Source organism: Lonchura striata, chromosome 12, assembly GCF_046129695.1.
Source record: "Lonchura striata isolate bLonStr1 chromosome 12, bLonStr1.mat, whole genome shotgun sequence".
Lineage (NCBI taxonomy): Eukaryota > Metazoa > Chordata > Aves > Passeriformes > Estrildidae > Lonchura > Lonchura striata.
The window spans coordinates 22,288,363-22,313,470 of record NC_134614.1 but is presented as its reverse complement, the minus strand read 5'-3'; the positions used below and the strand labels follow the sequence as shown (position 1 = coordinate 22,313,470).

The 25,108-nt window shown below is 42.8% G+C and overlaps 1 protein-coding gene and 1 long non-coding RNA gene across 5 annotated transcripts in view; one reads left to right on the top strand and one right to left on the bottom strand.

Moving 5' to 3' along the window:
• LOC144247000 (uncharacterized) overlaps nt 1–25,108 on the top strand; it is a 708,772-nt gene that overhangs the window by 410,551 nt on the left and 273,113 nt on the right. The gene's annotated exons all lie outside the window — the stretch shown is intronic.
• The window catches only part of LOC110469855 (contactin-4), a 276,501-nt gene that overhangs the window by 215,837 nt on the left and 35,556 nt on the right, over nt 1–25,108 (bottom strand). For 3 of the 4 annotated variants that reach the window (XM_021529011.2, XM_021529010.2, XM_021529016.2), the window contains exon 2: nt 20,389–20,433. The gene's annotated coding sequence lies outside the window, so the exon portion shown is untranslated. Of the gene's footprint in view, nt 1–20,388; nt 20,434–20,792; nt 20,868–25,108 lie in introns of those variants that run through there. The other variant, XM_021529012.3, reaches the window with a different exon arrangement.

Genomic DNA, 25,108 nt, shown 5'->3' with positions numbered 1-25,108 from the left:
TGGTCTCTCCCTGCCAGGATCAGCACTCCAGACAGGCAGCACATTTTATAGAAGGGAAATGATTTCGGATTACAGTGATCAATGCTAGAAAACAGTGACCCGGGGATACAAAGCTACAGTTCATAAAATACCAGCAGAGATTATCACACTCAAAGTACTTCCATTTCAGTTGTTCTGACCTTCAATTGGAGCTGATTTTTTTTTTCCTTAAGCCCTTTAAATCTTCCGTTGAAAATGCCATGGTGTTGGAGACTGGCCTGCAGCAGCATTTAGAGGATTTCCCTCCTGCATGGCTCCAAACAGGCAGGTGCTGGGATTCCTCCCACGAGGGGTTCAAAGCCAAAAGGACTCTTTGAAAATCCCAGAGCAATCTCATTTCAAGATGAGCACGTACATCCATAAAGCAAACTTCACTCACACTGCCTCTGCTCTATTCTCCCTCTGAATAAATCCTGGAACATGAAAGTGCTCTGAAGAGATTCTGCTGCTCAGCAGAACGAGACTGGTGAGTGCTACCAACACCAGGGGCAGGGGAAAGACAGAAGGAATGGCAAATGTTAGGGAGGTCCTGTCAGTCATGTCTCTAAAAATAAAAAAATAAACCAATAAAACAGAGTCTGACAAGAACATTCAGCTGTTCTTTGGTTTCTGGGGCAATGCAGTATGCAAGTGGTCAATGGCTGCTCTTTCCTGGAGATAAATGTGCCTATAAAAGCATTTTAAATCATCGAGGACATTACTCACAGCAATGCTGAATGATGGACATGCCACGTCCTGCCAGGAACGAAGGTGATTTCTTTGCTGAACTGCTCTGCGGAGCAGCATAAGTGCTTAAACCAAAATAAGCTCCTCACACCTACAACACTTCTGAGAAGACTCATAAAATAAGACAAGACAAACCACGTTTTTAGGCTAAGAAGTTCATGTGTGCTCACCAGAACTGAGATGACAGATGTGTCTGTCTGCAGCCAGCCTCCTCCTCAGCCCAAAATAAAACACACAGCAAACACACCCGGGCTGTTTGCTGTCATCCCTCATTGTTCAGATCTTTAAGGAGATAACCCAGGTTCTCCAAACAAGAAAACAGTCCTAAAACTGCCCTGGAGCTGCAGTGCCTTTATGAAATGGCTTTTCATTCTCTGCTTTTCCATGCAAATGCTCTAAATAAATGGGGAAGACTCCCTGGAGAAAGGCATCAATATTGAGAGCTCTGGGCATTCTAAGGAGGGTCTTTATTCCAAGCTGATCTCCAAACACAACCCCTCCCCAGCACGTTTCTCTGCAAACACATCAAAATGTCACACAAGATAATTCTACGGGTCAAATCATGCCTGGCTTCACCAGCTCACATTTCCCCAGCTGCCAGGGCCACTCCTGCAAGAGTTAAATTCTGCTGTAATAAAAAGCAAGAGGCTATTTCCAACCCTTGGCCCACCTTCCAGCCCAGTAAATAGCAGGGAAAATATTTAATGCAAATAAACTCCATTTGCACTATTCCTAACCAACAGAACAATCCAGTGGAGCTCTGAACAGCTCCCTCTCCCAGGATGTTCAGTGCCACTGATCTTGCTGTTAAATGCATTATTTCTCCCCCACCCATGGGAAATAACAGATAAAGAAGGATTTATAAATGAATGAGGTGGTCAGTGCCTCCTCAGATGAGACCTTTAAGTCAATACAAACAAATGGCGTGGCCTTTCTGTACTTCAGAGACAAAGATAAATATATAAATGAATGAATCCAGATATTTTTATTCTGAGCCCTTGCCTCTCCCATCCTCCTGGCCTGCTTAATTGCCTGCAGTCTGTATTTATGAACACTTGCAGATCAATGGAGCTGTTCTGGTTTACTGGAGCTGCTGCTCATGGTGTCCCAGTCACTGCAGAGGCTCCTGGTGTGCCCTGGGATCTGGGCAAAAAAGAAAGAAAAAACACCTAGATTTTTCACTAATAATCGCTTAGAGTGCTTTCCACTCTACATTTTGGACCCCACATGATGAATTCACCTGAACACTCTTTATTCCTCTTCCTGTTGAGCTGATGCTCAGGGCTGATCTGGTCTCTGAGTGGGACCCAGAGCCTGAGCATCCTGCAGCTGCACCTGGAAGCAGCAGGAACACCAGAAAAGCCCCCCTGGACCACCATGGAACACCTCTAGAGCACAAAATTACCATTCTGCTCTCAGCTTCACAGAGCTCCTCATCTCCTCCAGCCCAACCCAGAGGAAAAAGGTGCTTTAGCCATGTGATTAAGCCCAAGGAGGGATCGTGGAACCAAAAGTTAATCCAGAATTAGTTAAATCAGTGCCTTCAGAAAGAAAGATGCTCCACCAATTTTAATTACAACTCAGGCACTGGTTTTGCTACCCTAAAAATGGAGTGGTTTTCTGAAATAATGAGGTTATTGTACTTCATTAAGTGAGAATAAATTAATTGGGTTCACAAGAAAAGCCACACTGTGGTAAGCCCAGCTTTGCCTTTCTGATAATCAAATATTTGGGGGGAAAAAAATACACTTAAGGAAGGGAACACCATCCCTAGCAGCCAAGAGCATGGGAGCCATGAAAACAAACAGTGCAAGCTCAGAGCTGGGCAGGAGATGTAAGAAAGGAGGATGAAGAGGAAAGAAGGAACTCCTGGAGCAGCATCTTCAGCAAGCACAGAGCAAACCAGAACTTCACCCAGAAAAATTTGGTTTCATCCATCCACTGCAAATTGTTCAAATTAAAAACTTTATTCCGCAAATGAAAGGGAAGGTTCCCACCTGGAGGAAATCCAACTTTTGGGACCAGATATTGTCTCCTCCCCACATTTTGGGGACAATTAATATCTGTTTTGAGATTGTGGTTGAAAGAACAGGATAAACACAAGGGAAAAATCTGTGTTTTGCAAGGTGTTTGTGGGACCATGGTGGTCCCAGCTTTGTCCAACACCCTCCAAGCACTCCGAGATATTTTGTACCATCACCTAAAGTGTTTCACATCTGCTGGGACACTGCTGGAGGCAGATAATCAAATTACTCCACAATCAGAGAAAATAAGACAGAGGTGAAGCTGTTAAAAAACCACCCATCAACCTAAAGGTCAGGGCCTCTGGCAACAAAGAGAATTATTCCTGTAGTCCTCAAACAGATTTATCCTGGATATAAAGCAGGACCATTTACAGCTCAGCAAAATTTGAAAACTGGTAGTAAAGCACATTACAAGCTTTCTTAATTCAATTTTCCCTGGCATTTATTGTGGTTAATAAAATACCCAAATGTCATCAAGATTTATAAAAATGTATTTATAGGTTAATAAATGCGGAAAATGGATTATTCAGAAAAAAAACAGCTTACAGAAAGCCTAAATGGATACAGATTTGGGGTTTTCTGCCTGTCAGGGGGGTAATTAGTGCTTATTTACACAGATTTTCTTTCCCTGTGAAAATACAGCCCAGAATTGAGTTCAGGCGCAGCGTTATCTCCTCTGTGAACTTTTATGCCCCAAAATGGAAGGATAAAGGCTTCTCCAAAGATCCTTTGCAGATTCTTTTGGGAATACAACCCTGCTACTTGCCGAAACAATGGCCATAAATACCAAAATTCAGAGTGAAGATTTGCCTGGGCTGGAATGGTGATAAACAGGGGAAAAAGGCTCTATTTTAAGTTCAAGAAAATAACTTTAAATAAGAAAAATGCACATTAAAGCATGCTGGAACAAGCCTGGAAGCACTGATGGGAGTGACAGTCTCTATTTTCCACATTTTTATGAAGTATTTCCAGAGAGTGACTCAGAATTTTTGCTCAATAGGCACAAAATTTAAACTATTTATTGGCTTCTTCCAGCTGTGTCAATAAACTACTTTGGATGGTTCAGTGTTTGGTCCGTGTGCACAAATATATACAAAAAACTGGATTATTTCCTTTCCTCACTTCTTCACATGCTGGATTACAAATATACTCTGCTATCGAAGCAAAATTCTAAGTATAGAGACAAAAAAATATAAAAAATACTATAAAAATATAATAAATTAATTTAATACAAAATAATATAAAAATACAAAACACACAGATATAAATATATATAAACTACAAACCCATAGTGATGCCAAGAAATTTTTGTCCTTTTTGCCTCATTTTTAACAAACCCTCCTGAAAAAATCCTGTCAAATATTAGGTTTTTTCTCCCTGCTCTTCATTCTGAATAATTCAAGTTCAGCCTTTTCATTGCTGTTTCCAGATCTCGGTCTTGAGCCAGAACTTCCTTGAAATAAACTTTAATGTGCTTTAATAATATCCCTGCTAATGCTGGGGATTGGCAACGCTCTGGTTTTAACAACTGCTCCAGCACTGAGTGTAACCAAAGCTTTTATTTGTAATTACTGCTCTGAGCTGAATTCTGGTACAATCCCATTTATATCCAAATTATTAGTAATGAACGTTGGGCTGCACCAGACTAGAGGGCTACAGGTTTAAAAGAAAATGGATTAATATTTTATTTTCAAGCCATTGCAAATGCATTTCTGTAACTAATAAAGAAACAACAACAAAAAAAAAAAAAAAAAAAAACCAGAAAAAAAAACCACATCAAACCCTTGCTATGATAATTGACTAAAAAGGGGATTTTCTAACTCATGGAGCACTGCATGAAGTTTTTTGTTCATTAGAGCACAAGTGCAGCAGAGGTTTATGGACACAAATAGGCATAATTTCAGGAAAAGCAGAGAGAGGGATGCACACACACAAATAACATAAAACACAGCAACTTATGGGATGTGCTGAGCCTTTTAAGCACTGAGAGGACAAACATTTCGAGGCACTCATCCCTTCTAAAAGGTATTTAATAGAATGGAAAAGCCTCACGTTTCCCAGAAAGCTTTCATGTACAGCTCATCGTTTTTAGACAAATGCTTTCTGAGCCCTCACTAATACAGTAAGTTATAAAAATTCTTGGCAATGTCATTCTCATTCCAGAAGCTGCCATTTTTTAATTGACACTTCTGCATTATACAAGTAAAGGACACTGCTTTCCCTTTTTTTTTTTTTTTTTGTTAATACCTTCATTTCCTTTAAAACTTATCACAGAATTACAGACATTTCCAGGCATTAGTCTTAAAATACATTAGCAAAGAAACATTTCAGGCCCTTAATGCCATGAGTTTTAGCAGTTGCTGAGCTTTTCCAAAGCCAAAATAAAACTCAAAATGTCCTATTTTAACTTGCAAACCAAATATTACAAAGAGGCCAGTTGGAAATTTTGCTTCTTTCAGCAAGGCTCCAGTCCATGAACACAGTCCCAGATTATCAGCCAGGAGAAATATCCAGTCCTGGGGAGCCCAACACTATTCCCAGTAGGTGAAACACATCTCACATGTAGGAATTCTCTTATTCCAGAAATTTTATTATTTCTGTTCAGCAATGAAAACTTCCACTTCCTTTCAAAACCTTGCAATCGACAGGAACATCCTGGCAGTGCCAATTATCTTTTTTTCAAGCTAAAAATGGAGATTGCTGGCACGGACAACGACCACCATTCCTACACTTTTTATCACAACCAGCGCAATTATTATAATTATTATTATTTTTAGCAACATTTCCCCACAGTGCCACCGAGATGTGGAGGTGGGAGCCCCAGGGGTCATTCCTGCCTCTTCCAGACCTTTGACTTCATTGGGATTTTGAGATAGACACAACCCCCAAATTTTTAGCTTCTCTTCTTTCCTTCATCTGCAGTCCCACTCTCTAATTAGCTCTAATTATGATCTGCATCATTAGCCTTTGGTCTTGTCCCCGGGTGCTCACCCATCCCTTGGGGAGATTCACTCCAGAAGAGCTCCCAGAAAATGTCACAGTCACAAAAATGTCACTGTCAGAAAAAGTTAAGGCTTATTCAAAGCCCTTTTTGAGACAAAAAAAAAAGTGAGACTGGAGATTCCACAAACTTTTCTTGGCAGCTTCTGGGCCTTTTAAGTGACAGCTTTTCTAAGGCAGTCAAACAAGAAAGTGCTCACTGCAGCCTCCCTCTCTCTGTGCAACGTTTTGCCTCCAGACTGAATTACATATTCTGCAAACTCTACTTTTTCGGAATGGCTTTCAAGAAAAAGGGGTAAATTTTTAGGCGATCCAATTAATTTAGTCAGAACATGGCTGCCCTAATTAATCCTGCATGATTCAAAGACTATTTATGCAGTACAGCTGCAAATACAAAAATGTATTTATCCTAAAAAAAAACCCTTAGAAAATAAAGTTTCCTGTCTTGGTCCAAAGTCCATTTGACCCGCTGAAAAAATACCACCAATTTGGAAGGAGATTTTTAGAGCAATTTGCATTATTTTTAGGAAAGATTATCTTAAAGCCAAGATTCTGAAAGACTCTTCAGAAGTCTAAAGCACCACTCGAGACCAAGTCACAAAAGCTTTCTGCAGACAAAATTCTCATTACAATCAGCAGGGGTTTGCTCTCCTAATGAATATTTGAGCAAAGTGATTGGAGTGCTCAGCTTTGGAGGCGGCTGGTGCACAGGATCTTCTCGACTCGATGATTTCCCTGCAATACACAGCACTGATCTCTTGGAAAACAGCAATCCTGACAGGGCTGAAAAGGGTGGAAATGGGTGAAGTTCTACCCGGAGTAGCTCTGTGAAGTACAAATTGTTCTTACTTCAATGACACCGCTCAAAGTTCCCATCAAATAAATGATCCAACTGTTCCAACTCCTTCAAATAATACAGACAGGCTGGAACTCTTACCCTCTTGTGCAAATAAACGCAGAGAAAAAGAAATTAAGGAGTTCTTGTCCTCTTAAATCTGCCTTGATTCACAGCATGGTGAAGTCGTGAACCCGGCGACATCGGGAGCGGCGCTAAGGGGAAGCAGAGTCAGAGTTTGCAATAACCAGGTCCCACAGTGGAAGCTCTTCACAGCTCCTCTCACTCTCAGTGGATCACAGCATCCATCCCTGGGTTTTAATGACTAAAGGGCAAACTGCAGCTGTCCAACAAAAGCATTTCTGTTTGTGCACCCCACAAAATCCTCAGCATGTCAAGCGACGGTACCAAACATCTGGTTCCAGCAAAGTGCTGAACTGGTTTAGGGAGATTTTGGGGGCTTTCAGACACCTTCACTTTAGCAGTGGAACTTCGTGCCAGTACACCCTCTGGCAGTGTGAAAATTTGGGATCAGACCCCAGAGGTCCCTAACAGGTTCTAACCACACACAGACCCTGGGGGATGCTCCGTAGGCATCATCCCCCTCACCTAAATTCCTGCTGAGTGGTTTCAGCCCTGGCACTCTGGAATTGGCCACCTCTCAACACAAAGTGCCAGGGGAACTTCTCTCCATGGGATATTCCAAGGGTGGTTTCTGAGTCCTTCCCAGCCCACCCTTGTACACCTCAGAGTTCCAAAATCAGCCACAAAAAGCCAACACAAAAAATGTTTTGCCACCAAAGCCAATACAAAATCCTTCTGTCTCCTCTCCCCCTCTTCATTCTTCTTCCCTATATTCCAATTCAGATCCTATTTTCCTACAGCAGTTTTTGTTGGGCTGTTTCATCAAGTGGATCATTAAAAACAACATTTCTCTGATGATATTTATTTAGCTTTACTTATTTAAATAGGTTGCTTCTCCAGAAAGGTCACTTACTCTTATTTCTCCTTTTTCCCCCAAGAAACAGAAAATATTTTAGTACATTCTTCTATTTAAACAAGCACAGTAGATTAATTAATGTATTTAGTCTCTGGAAAGCTTCTAAGTTCTGTCTAGCAGAAAGTGGCCATGAAATTTTCTAGTTTTTTCCCTGTAATTAGGCATAATAATTAGCACAATAATGCCCTTGTTAACATCCCTAATTATATGCAACTAGTGCATCAATAGCTCCTAGAAGGAAGCTGGTTACCTTTCCCATCTCCTGTGGGCACAGCAAACCAGGATCCTGTGCTGAGCCAAGGACAGGCTGCGGAGCCACAAACCAAACAGCAAAACTCCTTAGTCTACAGCAGCCCCAACATCAAAACCACTCCTTGGAAGAGTTGTAAAATAGCTCCCAGCCAGGCAAAATAAAAAAGAAAAGTTGAATAAACCCTCCACATCAAAAGCAGCACCGGGTTATCCCAGCACTCAAGTTTTGCTACTTGTTCTTTTGGAGTCGTTAATCAGCTCTGGCCGTGGGTTCTGCCTCGGCTCTGACGGCATCAACACAGGCACCTCTTAATTTTTACATTTTCTGTGTGTCCTGCCCTATTCACCAAGCTGCTCAGGTTAGCTCTGCTGGGAGGCTGGCTCGTTCCAGGAATAGAAATTAATTAATCAGTGTATTTTCCACCCCCGTGCCAGGAAAAACATCCCTGATTAAAACACGGCGCTCAAGTTTTCGCAATCACTGCCGACATTGCTATTGATTAAATGGAAGCCTTGTGAGCACTTACTCATTTTAGAGGTGGATTTATTTCATTCTTCTCAAGCTGCTTTCTTTTAATTAAAGGGTGTGTTTTAGACATGCTGTTATTATATATTGAGAACACCTCTGTAAACCTAAACTATGTTTGTGGGAAAAAAAGAGTGCTCATAGATGATGGAAGCATTAATTCCCCAGTTCAAATCAGTCTAGAGAACAGCATGCCTTGGAGGCAGTCACTGAGACTTGGTGTGGAAGTTCCAAATCCATCTACAGCTCTGCTCCCTGAAAAAAAAAGTGCTTCAAACATGAGCAGTTGGGGCACCCCAAATAAATCCCACCCAGACTACAAAACTGGCAGTCTTGGCATCTTACTTGGCTGATATCACTTCAGTGGAAATAAAAATAAACCTTTTGGTCCCAGACTCCATTAGCAGTCATCCTCATACACTTGGTACACACCAATTCCGTGTTATCCTTTCTGTATTCCAGAGGACAGGACATCACACTCGCCCCTGGCACCTTTTCACATCTCACTGCTTTCTTTTGTATCTTTATGGAGACAAATGTTCACCAATTTATTTTGAAAATACCAGATATTAATCCTCACACATTCCATTATAAGGGAATCTTGCTAAATTAGCTCAGTAATTACAAACTGTGAATTATCTGGTCAGGTCTGACAGATGAGAGCTTGAAGTACTCTTGACCTTAAATACTTCATATTTCTCAGTATTCTACTTGCAGTACAATTGCATGGAATCCTCTGGGAAGAAGATTCCAATAGATGTGCATTCTTTAGTTATTTTGCCATTTTTTAACTTACCAAAACCACACAACTCTTCTCACAAGGTGTCTAGAACATTTTCAAACCTCCGTGTGCATAAATTAGTTGTGCTGCATACGGCAGCACTAATTTATGCACTCACTATGGACCCAATTAGTTCCCCTGTACCAGAATGCCAAACAGATTTCCTTAATAAAGCAGAACACATCACATCTAATATTTATGTAGAAGGCCAAGCTTTGAGTGTTGTGTCACCAACTCCAGAGTTTGAGAAAGGAATTTGGAATCAGCAGGGACATGTTCCACCATCCCATGGTTCTCCAAGCCCCATCCAGCCTGGACTTGGATACTTCCAGGGATCCAGAGGCAGCCACAGCTGCTCTGGGCACCTGTGCCAGGGCTTGCCCACCTTCCCAGGGAATAATTCTTGCCCAACATCCAATTTAAATGTCTCCTGCATGATGAGGCTCTGTGATCTCACCCATCTCCTGCCCAGAGCAGCCCCTTCCCCTCTGCGGGCAGGAGGTGATAACCTGTATCAGACAGCTGTCAGGTACTCAATATCTTGATTATTCTCTTGTTAATATTTTGATCTCTCCCAGCCCAGCTGGTTTCATTCCTTGGTTAAGGCTGATTCATGCCTGAGTGCTCACAAGCTGAGGCTCCACCAAGGGAGCCGAGAGTGATGTGGTGATCTGAGAGAAAAAAACAACCCAAAACTGCTGATGACGTTTGTGCTGTGGATATTTCTCACTCATGTTGGGAAGCAGAAACCCTGCCAGACATCTCCTGTGCTGTGGTGATTGTGCTTCAAGCCCTCCCTCTGCATTTATAACCTACTTGAGGCATCTCCCCTGTATTTATTCTGTCAAGTTTTGGCTGCCCCACGTGCCAAGAGCATCACAGAAAGCACCATCAAGGTGGTCAAATCCTGGGAAGGTTTAACTGTGCTGAGGTTTGTACAGTTAAATCCCAACCAAAATATCGACTTAAAGCAGTGCTGTGTAGATAGCCAAGATCAGTGTAAACCAGTCTGTGAAGTGGACCATAAACTGATAAAGAAATCAAGTGAAATGGGCAACTGCTTCCCTGCATCCTCTGTGAGAAGAGTAATTTAAGATACTGCTGTCCCACAGGAAATATGCTTACAGGGGCTGTGAGCAAAGCCATGTCTGATGTACAGTGGCAGGATGAAGTGCACTAAGTCACTTCACATGACAAGCAAATAATTTTTCACCTTTCAGGCATTTATTTCAAGCAGATTAATCAAAATGCCCCATTTTGATTTTCATGGCTACCTAAATTAGTTTAGCTCTTATCAAACAATCACTATTCAAGATCCTGATAATAAGTGAAATTCACAGAAACATTTTACAGCAGAATAGCGAAAAAAAAAAAATCACAATATTTTTACAGCTCTAATGAGAATCCTATACCACCAGAAATGGTGTAAAATGATACACCTGGGTTGCTCCAGTGAGTGCTCACATTTGGCATCCCACAAATCCCTTCCAGGCCCAATAACACAAAATCCTGGATAAAAACCACGTATATTTTTTGCTCAGGTATGTTTAGGTTTAAATGTACAATGAAGTTGCAATGAAGTTTGGCATTCTTTAAGCAGAGGGCAGTATTACATCAGGAAATGGTTATTAAAGTTACCTGCTCCACAGCATGTGAGATTACAGCACTGCAATTTAACAGACATATTCCAGGTAACTGATTTTATGGATATATAAAGTTTCTGAAACTACAGCTATATTCAATTACGACAGAAAATTATAGACAGGAGAACACTGCAGCCTCCTCCTACACTTTGCTAAGAATAAAAAACCTTCTTGTCAATGCATATTTTTTTACTTTGACCAAGTCCCTTTAATCTCAGAGGGTTTACCCTTCTCCCCTCAAATTAGCAGCTCATGAAATACAAATATACCAGCAAGTCTGTCCATTTATCCTTTAAATCCATATGTTCTCCCATCCCTGCTGGACCTGGCACTGCAATCCTCTAACAGGAATAACTCCTCTGATGCTCTGGTCCTTTTGGCTCCTGCAAGCCCCAGTCCTGCTGCTGCCCCTCGTAAAGGCGATGTGGGAGCTGAAAACCCAGCCAGGAGACAAAATTCCCCAACAGAGGCTCAACCTTAGAACTTTTCCTCCTCCTGCTTTGACATTTGTGTAACATTCAGAGGCCTCTTGCTCACACAGCGATGTTCCTCATCTCCAGCCAAGCACTTCAGATGGGAAGAATTATCTATTCCTCACTGACATCTTCCACTAAATGGAACATTTAATTAATTTGGTCCTAGGCCAGTCTGATCTCTTGTGCTTGCACGAAGAGGAGCACGACTTGCAACTCTCTGGCACCGTTTCTTCTCCTCCTCCTCCCCCTCAAAAGGAACTTTAGTTGTTTACAGAATAGATACAAGAAAAGCCAAGCTGGTACAGTGACACATCATTAGTTAAAAATACACCACAGCATAAAGAGCTTTAGTGCCGAGAGCGCGTCGGAATGCGGAATTACACGAAAATGGCTTAGGAAGGAAAATGAAAGTCATCTGCAAATGGGTGATTTTTCCTGCTACAGGCTGGAACGGAACAAAAAAGACTGCAAGCATTTTGTATTATTGCAGAAAGCCAACTTTAGTGCAATTAACCAAGCTGAAAAAATGGTATGAAGTGTTATAAAAATACTTGAAATGTATTGAAATGGTAAACAGAGGGTGTGAGGAGAAGCGGGGAGAAAGGTCACAAAAGCCAACCCAAAGTGCAGGACCCTGGCCAGAGGCAGCATAACCAGCAGAGACAATTTGTGATTTGCAGCAAGTTGCAGGAAACTCTGAAGACAGAGAGATGGAAAGGAGAGACGAGAGGAGCTCCTGGGCAGATTCCTGTGCAAAGCCCAAAGCCAGCGAGCCCTGTGCTGGGTGTGAGAGCCACACAGAGCTGGGACTGCACAGAGCACAGCACAGGGAGCCAGGCTGAGCCCAGCTCAGAACCACAGCAAAGCCCAGAGCTGGGAGCTCTCCGTGAGAGACAAACAGCTCAGCACCTGCCTGAGGCTGGTGGTGATGCTGCCTCGTGGTCCTGAGCTGCTGGCAGCTCAGAGAGAGCCCAGGTTCACAACTCGGGACAGAAATATGGGCAGAGACCCTCTGAAATAAACCACTTACACCTTGGTTTGCAATAGAGTTCAGACTAAAATAATTAATTGAAAACCAGCAGGTGAAATGTAATCAGGCAACAGCATCTGGACAACACCTGCAGAAAGGTTTGGGTTGGAAGGGACCTCAAAGGTCACCCAGTCACCCAGTGCCATGGCAGGGACACCTTCCACTTCCCAGACTGCTCCAAGCCCAGTCCAACCTGGCCTTGGGCACTTCAGGGATCCAGGAGCAGCCCCATTTCCTCAGTGCCAGGGCCTCACCATCCTCACAGAGAAGAATTTCTCCCTAATCGACCAATCTTCCACTGACATCAGAGCCAGGCAGCCCCAAGCACACCCAAGGCATTTGGAATGCTGGAAAGCTGAAGGTCAGACAGTTTAAAGTCTTGATGCATAGAAAGAAATTATGAACAATAAATTCCTGTAGCTGTACCAAAAGGAATTTCCAATATGAGATTGTCAATAGCTGGGGCTCGAGTTCAGGGGTGTAACAAAGCACAACCCACTGCAGCTTCGGGGCTGCCAAAGGAGTCACTAAGAAAAAGTGAAAGAGATGCTCCAGTGACATTTTAAAGCAGGGGGAAAAACCAAAGGTGGCTCTAATCATCATCTTCTGACGAGGTGCTTTAATTCTAGGATAACAGACTGTGGCAAAGCCTAAATAAAAACAAAGAGAATCAGGACACATCTGTTCAGCATGAAAACATTTTTTTCCCCCGTCTGTTTCCTATGGAAGAAAAAAGATTTCAAGGACTGTGCTGAAGATAAGATCTCCTGTATCAAAGCAGGTGATACAGTAGAATTGTGATAATTCTTGTGGAATGAGAGGAACAAAGATTAAGAGGAAAATGAAGAAATAAGAGATCTTTGAACTGCTTTGAAATAGGGCACCAAAAAGCTGATCCAAATTCCCATTAACTTCAGCAGTGCATGAAATGCAGTTTACTGCCTGCATGGCTCCATGTTCTGGAGATTCCAATAGTGGGCAGTTAAACTCTGGAAATGCAGAGACTACAGGCAGGGACACGCTCAGAGCTGGCAGTGAGTCAGCAGCACAAAGGAAAATACAGATTTAATAGGAGCAGGCACACAGGGAAGAACTGATGGCCAGGAGCTCTTTGGTGTGAGGAGGAATGAGAACAGTGGCTGAGAGACTGAAGTGATAACTCCTAAAAGATTCAGAAGTGGTGAGGGAGGTGAAGTGATAAGGAAAGAGCAGAAGGAATTACAGACTGGAGACAAAAAGTGAGTCATATTCCAACTCCTCCTTTGTGCCACATGGTGTATTGAGGACACCTGCCACTCAATAAATCCTAAAATAACATTTTACTACAAAACTTTGAGCAGGGATGTTGCACTACTTCACCTCTACAGACCCCTTCCAAATCAAACTAAAACCACCAGAATTTGCAACATGGTATAGGCAGATTATTCATTTAAAAAGAACATTAGGAGAAATCAAACAAAATATGTATTTGCAAGTAAGGTGATAAAGATGCTGTTATTAAAATGGTATAAACAGGAGCAATGATCAATTTGAACGAATTAAATAAACGAAAACCATCTTGTTTTCCTTCTCAATAAGGACAACTGTCAACCTGAGAAACTAAGATCCAAATGCAAAGGACAAAAGTTCAAAACTGACCCTAAGGAGTATTTCTCCTCCCTTCAGTTCGCAGATTGATGCTTCGAAGCAAGGAATCCATTTTGCCAAACACTTCCAGGGGATGCAAATTTTCACCCAGGACCAACATAAAGACAGAGAAACCAGGGAAAAACTTCTTGAGTGACTCACACTCCAACACCTTTGTGCAGAATCAGATCTATAATATTTTTACTGATAACTAAAAAGGTGACAAAATCAGTTCTAGCAAAGATTAGACTGAATATTTGTATCCACAAAGATTAATCTGAATTATAGATTTCCTGAAGAACCTTTGTTTCTGTTTGAGTTGCTTATTTTGAGGTATTAATTATTTCAAAAAGGAGGAGTAAAATCAAAGTGTGCCAGTGAGCCACGAGGGGTTGGCAGCATCATGTGTTTCATGCAGACTTTGCTTTAGTTTGGGGGTTTTAGTCACATTTCTCAGAATTCCAGACTAGTTTGGGTTGGGAGGGACCTTAGAGCTCATTCAGTTCCACCCCTGGCATCTTCCACTATCCCAGATTGCTCCAAGCCCTGTCCAACCTGGCCTGGAATCCGAGCAAAGAATTTAATGCCACTGGTGCAGTATCAAACCTGGCAGCAATAATTCCACGTGCCACAATTCCAGCACCAAACCAAACCTTTGTGTTTGCCAATTTAGCAATTTTTTTACGTTATGAGGCTGTGGGTTAAAAGGGGCACGAGAGATGCACAGTCAGTACACCTCATTTCCATCTGTAAAGTAAATGTTTAATATTCCAGGAGTCGGAAATTAATTTCCTAAATGTTAATTGATGCTATTTCAAATCGCTGAGGGCACATTGAAGGCATTTCAAATGATTAACACAAGATTTGATAGCAAAGGAGCCATTTCAGTAATAATCAGAGCCACAGCCATCCCTCCTGTCCCACCTGCAGGAGGAAACAGTCACTGAAAACTAAGTGAAATAGGGGAAATTAATCTGACTAAAATCCAACCATCTACAACCTGATTTTGTGTCCTTCACTCAAGGACAGAGCTGCTTTTAGGAGTATTTTAGGGTTTTTTGGATTTGCAGTGTGGACATTACTGATGATGAAGACTCAAGCCACTCAGCTCCTCATGAGCACATCCTTAAATAATCATCCTCAAATAACCAAAATTATTAAATAATCAAAATAATTTCAAGAAAAAAACCATCATAAATGCCCAAATTGATTTGCAGCCCCGCAGCCCAAGGAGCATTCCCACAGGGAGCTGCTCTTCCAGCCTGTGGGATAAACTCCAACTCTGGCCTCGGATAATCTATGGCAAAGTGTCAGAGGCTGAGGAGTGAGCAGCAATCCAAACTGCGAGTTGTGCTGGGGAAAACACATCCGTCTGGGAGGAAATGGGGACTCTCCTGCTGCAGCACTGCCACTCCAGCATTTTTCAGGAGCTCTACACTCACTTAAGCACCCCTCGAGGCAGCAGCCACCACCAGATCCAGGCTGATGGATGTTCCATCTCCAGCAGCAAATCCTACTGTGATTTTAATTGAATTCCAGCAGCCATTTTATTTTTTTTCCACAGCCTCTCCACTCTCTATTTCCTCCTTGCTCCCAGTGATTCAGCAGTTTATTCCTCACTACACTAATCCCTCCATAAGACAGTTTCTCATCCCTTTCAAGCCGTGCTCATGACAGCAGCTTCCCATATCGCCGGTGTTTGGGGCTCTCTCTTTTTTTTTTAATTAAACAGGAATTTATCTCAGACACGCTTTGGCTTTCAGGCCCCACCACTTTTCCAGCCATGAGAAACCTCATGTCCTGCTGCTTCTCACACTGCACTCATCCAGTCTCTCAGCTGAGCTGATGACAGCTTTGCAGGAATTTAAAAAAGAAACAGAAACATGGAAATCTGGAGCTCAGAGGATCAGAAACAGGCAGTGACACCTGGAACCTAAACCAGCTGTGAAACACTCTTCAGAATACCTGGAAAATACATGTTTGCTATTTACAGGGGACTCCACAGAACTGCCAGCTACCTGTTTGAGTTACTCACCTAAAAAGTGCAGAAATTCAGTTAATAGGGAAAAAATAATAGGGAAAACAAACTGCCAGGACCCCCCAGTGCCAGAACTCCCAGCAACTCCTATCATTTAATAACACCTTGGAATCCAGGCTGACACATCTTGACCCAGCTATTTAGGCAGAGGCTCAAAACTCAGTCTAGTAATTCTTTATTGTAGTAACGAGCAGTTTAAAGCCACCATAATTGCTTCTGACCATAATCATCCAACAGCCATGAGCTGTTTATCTCAGAAAAATTAATCCTCAAAGGGTGACCCTCATGTCCACAACGTGTTCTCAGTCATGGAGTGATTGATAAGTTATTCCAAGCCAGTCCACAGAACCACTGGTAGTGGCATTTTATCATCAAAGCTCCTTTGCCCTTAATCAAAGGCTAATTCAACATGAAATCCTTAAATATGGGCTGCACCACAAGATAAAGTTAGCAACCTTGAAAAGGCTGGGAAATGGCAATTTGCACACACAAACACGAGATTGAGAGCTCCCATCATAACCTGCCTCATCAATCACGAGCAGCAGTGGCTTTAGCAGGACTATTTCCAGAGTAGATTAAACTTCATGACATCTTAACCTTCTTGTAAGGCCACAATAATCTCTTTTATAATATCAAAAAGGTGCAGAAGGGCAGACTTGCTTTGTGCCAAAATATGCCTTGTGACAGATTTTGGATTTAACAGCCTTATTGCCTTTCCAGACATTCCTTGGTGTCATTGCAGCCCCATATTCCCACTCAGGGAACACAGACAGCACATCTCACACATATTGTGAAAGAAAATACTCTGAAATGCTGGAATGAAGCACTTCCCTTGAGCTATCACCTGTTCTTCCAAAATCTCTTTGTGAGGAAAAGCTCTGGCCAGGTACCTGTGGCTGAACACAACTTCAGCCTAAGTTCTGTTCAAGTATTTATCATCATTTTAGGGTGAAAAGTCAAGTCATGAGGACTCTATCCTAAATATTACTCAAGTTAAAAAAAGAAAAATACTCCAAATTTCAAGCAAAATGCAGACTCTGCAATAACTCCTTACAAGCAGGGTTGTATTAAAAAGCTGCCATTTCACTCTGCTGCAAAGTCAGGGTGTTCCCTCCCAGCTCATCCTCTAAAAATCACAATAATGCACCATAAAGTGGCAGTGTTGGTGATTCAGTTTAATCAAATTACTTTAGAACAACTGACCCTGTTTTAATTTTTGGGGGTTTTTGTGTGGCACGAGGAACCCAAGTGATAAGGGGAGAAGGAAGCAGCCAAGGAAAGGGATGGCAGAGAGGCACAGAAGGTGAAAAGCAGGAGAAGGGAATCGGGCTGGAAGCAGGAGATAATAAAGAGGAAAAGAAAGGACACAGCAGATTTTCACAGAATTAGGAGAAGAGTAGGAGGGCATGGTGGCAAACACATCTGACAGTGAGGAGCCAGGGAAGGAGGACAGATCCTGGGAAGCAGAAGGATGCCTGGAGATCACAAACAACCCTTTTCTTTGAAGGAGGGATCTAAAAATTGCCTGTTGGAGGCAGTTCAGTGTCCATCCAAGTAATCCTCTTACACCCTGACCCCCAGCACTTCCAGCTGAGCCAAGAGCTGCCAGGCACAAACAGTGACACACCAGGCAAAGGGGAAGCTGCCAGTGGACAAAACCAGTCCCAATCTTGTCAAACCATGCCCCAAAACCAGCTGCTCTTCAGACTCTGCCCACCACAATCTCCTTTCCCAGAGCATTCAGTTTTAGGACATTTCTCCAGCAAAACTCTGCATTGTCTGCTGGTAATAATACTAATTAAATTTACACTAAGCCTGGTTGTGGGATACAAAGCACAGATGCTACAAATTCTAAGAGGACTGCTGGCCTGTCACTGTTTTAATTAGCTTGACAGGTAATCAAGTAGAATTTTGTAATTATACCACTACAGAGCACAAATGTTTCCTTTCAGATCCCTACTTCTGGAGTCACTTTGGTCAACCACAGCCAGGTTTGAGCCACAAGACCAGAAGCAAAAGCCCAAACTTGGCTCCCTCAGGCCTGGCTTTGACTCAGCAGGGCTGATGTGCTGCTGAGGAGCGCGGGATAGAAACTCCTGCCCTCCCCCAGAGATGAAATATGTAGAAAAGCTGAATCTGCAGTCCTCAAATGTGTCATTTTGTCGAGTACAGCAGAGTGTGTGACCACTTTTCCCTAAAAACCACGCTGTGCTTGCTCCTGGAGAGCACGGCCCTGCATCCCGAGGCTCGCTGCCACTGGGGCAGGGACAGACTTTGGGCACACAAAATTCACTTTTCAGGATATCTCAGCAGCTTGTTTGACACTGCTGTTCCCACTCCCCAAAAACCCAATTCTGCCTTGTGGGGCCATTCCCAGACCAAAACACCCCACAGGGCACTGCTGACTTTCTAATGGCTCACGTTCACCAAATGTTTCCCCACACCAGTTTTATTTCAAATACCCTTTCACTCCCAAAGCCACTAATGCCTTTTGGGCCATCTAAAAACAGAGGCCAGACAGAATTAAGGGAATAAAAAGCTGTTCTATTTATTGAAGGGTTTCAGGTACATTTAGGGCAGATGAAACCCCCCAGGGGCTACACCCAAAAATGGATGATGGGTCACAGGTTTTCACATTTTGATAATTTTGGTCCATTTGACTATTGAGGGTGAATCTGCCAATTCCAGTTGCAGGTAATGAAGTCACTGACCCCAGGTTTGCTCCCCCAACTCACTTTTGTTCCCATCTCTCTGGCCTGAGGCAGTGAGGGGTCCTTGACTGCCAGGCCTGGAGAGGAATTGTTGTGTCTGCCCCAAATGGGGAAGCAGCAGCTCACACTGAGTGTGGAGTTTGGAGTTACACACTGAAGAACCGCAGGGTGACAAACAGATGGAAAATAGAAAAACTGAAATCCTAAGGCATCACCAGAATGGAGGCCTTTAACCCAAATTCCAGTCACATCCTCACTAATGAGGAGTGTTTACCCAAGAGTTAAAGGCTCTGTAAACACAAAGCAATTTCCATCCTCCTGGCTGGGGTGGTGTCAGCATTTGCAAACCATTACCAGCCTGCCCAGAACTGTCTGCTCCAGTCCTCCACACTTCCTATCACACTGGCATTTAAGGATTTGGAATGCAGAACACAAGGCTGCAGCCTAAAAATAATATCCTGAGATTTGATCCTGCACTTCTTATTCAGGCTCAATTAATCAAGGTTGCCTAACTCTTCAGAAGTACTTTTCATCAGCAGATTGAAAACACTTCCCACATGAAATGGGGATCAGCGTCTCCTTTTTACTGTGGGGAACCTGGAAATGAGATTTCACCTGAGAAGGAGCTCTCAGGCTAATTTAGGAGTACTGTCCAAAGGGATGAGGAGTCCATTATTCAAAGTTATCTTTCATATTAAGAAATAAGCTTTTCCTTTCAGAGCACTAGAAAGACTAGAAAGTGATCTATCACAGGATTTATCATGCTGGCTTTGAAAACCTCACACCAAGACAGCACATTCCAAAAGAGCCGGGCTGAATGAGAATATTTGCTTGATCTCCATCTCCAGTTTCCATTGTGAACACCACCCAGGACTAAGGAGAAACTCCCAAGAATTAAGAAATTAAATATTTTTGTCAGAAACCATCTGTAGTCTCTCTGAACAGATACAGTAGTAACATCTAAAACTAAGACAACATTCATTTTCCAAATAATTGTAAGCTCTGAAAACATCTTGTTCTCCTTTGGAAACAACATAAATCAGACTTAAAAGCATGTTGGGAAAAACCCCCTCAAGATAATTTCAGGGTCTGTAGAACAAAACCCACCTTTCCACTAACAAGATTGATTCCCTTTGACATGCAAACTGAGAGGCCATTAAGAAAATTTGAGTTTCAGAAACACCACAGGTTTTTTTGACTAATCCAATTGCAGAGTCAATCATTCAATGATTAATTAAACACCAATTCTAAAAATCTCTTGACAAGAACAATAAGAGCCTAACCAGAGAAAAAACCAGCTGAAACATTATCGATAGCAAAATATCAATATCCTTTTGAAAAAGACTCATTCTATAGCTTCCATACATCCTGTTAAATATACATCATTTACAAATTTCTATTTGCAATAATAGCTGAAGGCAAACTGTTTCACATTTCCTGTAAACCTTCCAATGTAGAATTGCAAAAATGCAACATATACATACCTAGGAACTTAAATGCAGATTTATATGTTCTTTTAAAAAGGGAAATCAAAACCCCCTGTCAGGGCACAGAGAAACTCCAGGGCAAATTCTTTAAAGCACAAACAACACAAAGGAGACTCTGACATTCAATGCAATGATGTTAAGAATAAAGAGAAATTAACACCAACACATCAGAATTAGGATTAAAGAACTGTTACCTTCTCCAGTGCATGATATGTAGCCTTCAGTCAAATTTCCAATATCTGAAAGAAGAAATTCAAATGGAATGTTAGTTATGCTGATATTTTAAGACACTAAATTAATTCTTGTTATTGTCAATTTGTTTTGCAGAAAGAGAGGCTGTCTTGGATGATTTTTTTTTTTTTTGCTATTTTCAAAGTGCCATGAGACAACAGCAGTAACTTGCTCAGTCCTTTCCAGTGCTTGATTCAGCTTCCCCCAGTCCATGATGTCTCTCCTCCAATACCCCCAAACCCTAAACACTGCCCTGGGGTTCAACCTTTCCACCTTTCAACCTTAATTTTTCCACCTCTGACTTCACTAAAGGCTGAAACACTTCCACTGATAACTCAGTGCAGCTCTCAGCTGACAACAAACCAACCTAAATCCCACAGAAAGAGGCTGAAGCAGAGCCATGCCCCATTAGATCATCCAAACCACATGCTAATAAAATTTGAAAAAATAAAAAAAAAGCAAACAGGAAATTTGTTCAGCACATGGTTTAAACCTAAAGCTTCACATGTTTGGTAGCAAGGTACGGGTCACACAGAGAACATATGGCAAATGGAGATGATGTTTATGAAACTAGAACTCAGTGGGCACCAGAAATGCAGAAAAAATTGTATAATATAAGGAAATATAAGCTTTTTTTTTTTTTTGCACTATCAACACATCCCAGATAGGAGAGGCAGAAAAAGAAGTCTGACATTTTGCCTGAAGATAAGCACCCATCTCCTGGGCTGTAGCTCCAATTCCAATTCGATATGAGAAGTCAGAGCCAGAGGACAGCCCTGCTCCTGTAATGGGATTGCTACTGAAGCCCCTGAGAGTCCCTGAAAATTAGATATTGAGAAGAAATTCCTCCCTGTGAGGGTGGGGAGGGGCTGGCATGGAATTCCTAGAACAGCTGTGGCTGCCCCTGGATCCCTGGAAGTGTCCAAGGCCAGGTTGGACATTGGAATTTGGGGCCCATTGTGTGCCCATGGCAGGGGTGGCACTGGATGGGCTTTAAAATCCCTTCCAACCCAAACCTTTCTGGGATTCTATAGATAGAAAAAGCTGCTAACCCCATTCTGCACTGGGGAATTGCACCCCTGGTAGCCTAAAGGGATATTTTGCCTTCCTTTACCATGGATGTACCACTCCCATCCCTCAGCAGCTTTCAGCAAGGACGTGGCCTGACATCTCCCATCATGGACCAGCAGCTTCCACAGCTCTGTTTTCCTGAAATACAGCAAATCCACCTGAATTTGCTGGAGGGAAGAGCTCCCTCCCAGTCCAGGGGAACAGGTGGGATCCAGCACCAGCCCTGGGTCTGGGGAAGCTTTTCCATGAGGAGCAGGCTCGAGGCAGGCAGAGCCAGATGGAGCCCACCGAAGTGAGCACAGCACTGGGGAGAGCGGGTAAATATTTGACATTCAGAGCTACGCTAATTAGACACAGAGAAGAAATGAAAGTTTCTGTACCCATCAAAATATTACTCTATTTACTGTAACTGTTCAACTTATCACTTCACTCAGGCAAAGTTTGGGAGAACAACTCGCACAAGTTAAGCAACGTTCCACCACCAACGTCGCCGCGTATTTTTAGACGCTACAAAGCCGTGGCTGCTGAAAACAAAGCAAAAAAAAAAAACAAACCCTGCAGTTTTGGCTTAGTACAGCGAGATTTGGAGCTGCCACCAGGCTCCCAGACACCCCTGAACCCCGTGGGCACGCAGGGCCTGGAGCCAAGGCACAAGAGGTGTCTCACAGAACACCTGCCACACCAACCTCCAGAGCTGCACCTCACCACGCTTTGGGCTTTTGTTTCTCCATCCCCGTCACGCCTGAGCGCAGAACCAAGCGCGGGTGGCTTTTTTTGGAGCTTACGTGGGAGACTCTGGATGAAATCTTCATTTTTTTCCTCTTCCCCCACACCCCCAGCAAGTGCAGTTACTATAAAGCTCATTACTGCTTTCTCCTGCTGGAGCTGCTCATGTCGGGTGGGAACTCACTGGGGACCAAACCTCACCTCCCATATGCCCATCCAGCACTTGGGATACTTCATTTTGGGCCAGAAGGAACAGGTGACTGGTTGAAAAACCTCTGCATTTTGATTCTGTCTGCTGAGCAGCTCAAGCCAGCAGCATTCATCCACTCAAACCCTTCAGAAATTGCAGGTTCCAACAACAGGAACACTTCCATGGGCAATTTCTTAAACACTCTGCCTTGGCAGAGAGATGTTGACTCAAACCAGGGAGGAGGCATGTTCAGAATATTCTCTTTCAGCACAGGATTTAACCCCACAGGAACTGCAAGATACTCCTGATAAAACCTGCAGATTTGGTGCTCAGGTGGTGACATGGCAGTGCTGGGTTAATGTTTGGACTCCTCTCAGAGGGCTTTTCCCACCTTTAAATGGAGATGGTGATTAAATTAATTGTACATTATCCTCACCAGCTGCACTGAACCTGAACTTCCAGTCTGGAAAACCTAAATATTTTCAATTATATTCCCCCCAAACATCAGCAGAGCCCAAGCAATTTTGATAAATAATAAAGAAACCTCCCCTAGCCTGGAAGGTTTGGCCAGGAATTCAAACCCACACCTTCATCCCAGGTGAAAAACAACCTGGAGCAGGAACTGAGGGGCACAGACTGTGCTCGCTCCCTCAGGTGACACTATGAAGACAGCACACCAAAATCTGAATTTAGCAGGTTCAGTATTTTCTGCATCCCTTGTCAACAGAAGCCTTTGAAAAAAAAAACTTCAGAACATGGAGAGGAAGTTGTCTCCAAAGGAAAAGGCAACAAACTCTTTTAGTGCAGCTCCCCAGTCACCACTGCAGTCATTTTTGAAGCTGTAGCTTCCAAAAAAACCCAAGAAGAAACTCAGTTTTGTGCAAGCCTCATTTCATGTAAAGGAACAGCACATCCTTCAAGAGGGAGAAAAAAACGACTTAAGGAGAGAAAATAAAAATAGAGAGGATTCATTTCACAGTAATACTGTGTATTTGCACAGAAAAAATCCACTTTTTTTTTTGTGGAGGCAGTTCTCTGGGAGCTGGCAAGAGGGAGCACTGATGAGAGCCTGGAGAAGTGCTGATCTCATCTGCTGCCAGCAGAAATCCATACATTTCCCCGAGTTTATACTGACACAAACTGATGCAGACAGGGCTGAAAGCAGCACTCCCAGGGAAACCCAAGGGGCATTTGCCACCTGGAAGTTTTGTAGCATAATTTGCAGATCCTGCCACTCCTAATGCATCTTTCCTCAGAGCACCTGGAGACCAGGCTGCAGGGAAGGGGTGAGGGTGTTTCCCCAGGGGAGGAAATCAAACCTGGCCCAGCACAGGGACATTGCTGAGCACCAGGCTGATTCCTCACCCCAGAATTCTCCCTTGGTCACTGCAAGCACACAGTAACTCATTTGCTGATTATTTTTATCTTTTTTTCCTGTCCCTGGCACTGTTGTGGGTTTAGGTTTATGGAATCAGCCTCCTCTGGCACTGTTTTGCATCACCTGCCAAACCATAGACTTGTCCCATCTTCCAAATTCTGTTTTTAACCGAGATTAAATAAAACTATGAGATTTTGCATCTTTGCTTCACTCTAATCTCAAACTAGATGCTCCAGGAGCCCTCAGACTGAAGATTTGTCTTTATCTCAACCCCCCTGTACAATGCAAAGACATTTTCCTGCTCCTGTTTTCTAACATGAGCTTCCAAACCTTCCCCACAATATTCCTCAGTTAGGCTAAAGAAGCATGAGAACCACAAATCTGTGGACTATGGGCTCATTAATAAATAATCAAGTGTACCTGAAGCTGCTCTTGCTCGTCTTCATTTCCAGCAGCCCTCAGGAGGAAATCTGCTCTGTTCCCACTCCTATTCCTCCTCCAAGAGGATATTCCCTGGACAAAATCCATTCCCACCCAGCTCTGCCCTAATCCTGCCTCTGCTGCTTCTCCAAACAAAGCCAGAGGGTGTGAACTCTGAATTTTCACCACCTGGATCAGCATCACCCCCCAGCCACAGCCCAGCACCCCTGGCCTTCCTCCTGCTCACCAATTTCAGCTCTGGATTGATTGTGGGAGCTCAAAGGAGCAGACAGAGTTTTCTGGAGCTGAAATATAAATCCCATGTGCAGAAGCATTTCCTGTGCATTTAAACACTGTTTAGTGAGTCAGCCAAAATCATTCTGCAAGTGTCATCTGTCTCCTGAAGGAAAAGCTCCAGCAGCCTAATCCCCAGCACAGCTCTCCCAGGGACTGAGGGTTTTCACTTCCAAGCAAAATGCTGTCAAGAATAGAGAGCTCATGTGATTTATTCTAACTAAAAAGAAGTGCCAAAAAAAAAAAAAAAAGTCAAACTCTTATTTGGTCTCATCAAGTGGGGATGAGCGTTACAAATTTATATTGGATTTTCAGGTTTACAATTCTATTTGTTGGTTGTCATTTGCTTCACAAATGAAAAAAACGCTGAATTTTCTCTGATAATAAATATAGTCACAACAATTGTTGGGAGAGAGTATCAATATGCAGCCATGCAGGTCAAAGGGATTCTGATTCCTCAATTGAACTTGTAAGGTTCATAACCCTTAAAATTGTCTCTGCTTCTTAAAATGGGTTTTCCTGCTCCATCAAAAAAACTTTGACTGTAAAATAACTTTTGCTGACTACACAGAGAAGAAGCTCCTGTTTGAAGGATGTTCTCCCA